Below are 1,933 nucleotides of genomic sequence, written 5' to 3'. Positions count from 1 at the left end.
TCAATATCTCCAAGAACCCGGTGATGCATTCTAGAACGAAGCACATTGCTATCCGGTATCATTTCTTAAGAGACAAGGTGATGGAAGGTGAAGTAAGGATGGAGTTTGTTTCCACAGCAGAGCAGGTGGCTGATATCTTCACTAAACCGCTTCCTAAAGATCAGTTTGAGTTCCTCAGACAGAAGCTGGGAGTGGTGGTTCTTCCAAAGCACTAGTAGCATTGGGAGAGGGGGAGCATGTTGCTTGATGTTGCTACCCCCATATTGGACTCAGGGGGAGTCCATTGGTTCCACCCTTTGTACTTGTTGTCAAAGGGGGAGAGAGTTACTCATCGGAGCTTTAGAGTGTATTAGTGATGAGGTGGTTGCCAACAACTCCAAAGGGGGAGATTGTTGTTTTATGGTTGTCCTTGTTGGCAACTCGGCCACGTGGCGGTGATGACGTGGCCAGTTTGGGTGGCGTGGATGAAAATGATGACATGGCAGTATCCAGTGTCACTGATGAGATAACAGAGCAACTTGGTATGCATGGAGTGGTTTAATACATCATTAATAGGTGGTGCGGGTTTCTGGGTCAAAACTGACAAAATTGGCCTATTTACGATCGAGGGCATTTTTGGCAATGAAAATGACATTTTTGGAAGATTGGTTCTTCATGAAAAAGATAGATTGTAATTTTTATAGTCCAGTGCATTTTATTTCGTCACATTCCGATACCGTATGAAGAATTTACGGCATTTATGGCAGTCGAGGGCAGTTTCGGCATTGAAGATGAATTTTTTAAAGGAAGTGTTCTACATGTAAAAATACGACAAAAATACAATATTTCCAACGGTTCTGATTTCATCGCATTCCGATTGCGTATGAGAAAGATACGTCATTGGAAATGTGTAGGGGCATTTTGGTCTTTTTACATGGCTGATTCAGATGATTGAGTCTTCTAAAAAGTCGTAGAGCATCCAGTTACGATTCCAACGCACTTCGTTTCATCTTGATCGGATATCGTATGAAAAAGTTATAAGCGTTTCCGTAAAGTCGGTTCGAAAATCCAAACCGAAAATCCATCAGTTGCTCTCGGTGTTGGGTGGGTTTTTCGGAATTTAATTTTGAAATTTGAAGGGCTTTTGTGTAATTTAAAGATTTTTAAGGTCTGAGTTGCAAGGAGTCTTTAAGCACTGAAACATATGGAGGCAGGGGCTTAATTGTAATAAAGAGAAGTAAAGGGAAGTGAAATGGACGGCCAAAATTCGACCACGTAGGCTTGATGCCCATCCAAAGGCTGCTGAGATTTTGCGCTGACATGGACGAGATAGATGCTTGCGCGTAGAATTTGATTGGTCACGTGCATAATTCTTGATGCACTGGCGCTACACCTTATCAAGATATGTTGTGGTGTTTCGCGCGTGTATAGAAGGTATAAAAAGATTCCGATCTTAATGATCTCATGAAATCTGATTAAAGTATCATGGAGGATTCGGATCCAACGGTCGATATGCCATTTCTCTTTTGTGAGTGGGAGACAAGCTCCCTTAAAATCTGGAAAAGCAACCAATCATAGATCGACAACACTTCTGATGATGTCAGTGCCTACGTCATGATGACGTCATCAAGTTTCAAATCTAACGGTTTGGATCTGTTGTCCGTTGGTTTAATCGGACGGCTTGGATTATAAGATCTCTTATATGAGATCTACGGTCAGATTTCGCCCCTGTTGCGCGCACCGCCGGTGTAGCCTACGCCACCCGTACGAAGATTCTATTTCGGGCTATCTCATTGCTCCAACTTCAAAAGGTCATATCTCCTTCATTTTAAGTCGGATTTGGGTGAACCAAGTTGCAACTTCTTCGTTTTTTTAAGCCCTACACCATGGAAGCAAGAAAAATGGGTTTTGAGTGAAATAAAGCTACGGTTTTAATAGGAGAAGCTTCCCCCTC

This window comes from Macadamia integrifolia, chromosome 2 (genome assembly GCF_013358625.1).
Source record: "Macadamia integrifolia cultivar HAES 741 chromosome 2, SCU_Mint_v3, whole genome shotgun sequence".
In the NCBI taxonomy this organism is placed as follows: domain Eukaryota; kingdom Viridiplantae; phylum Streptophyta; class Magnoliopsida; order Proteales; family Proteaceae; genus Macadamia; species Macadamia integrifolia.
This window is presented reverse-complemented; position numbering follows the sequence as displayed.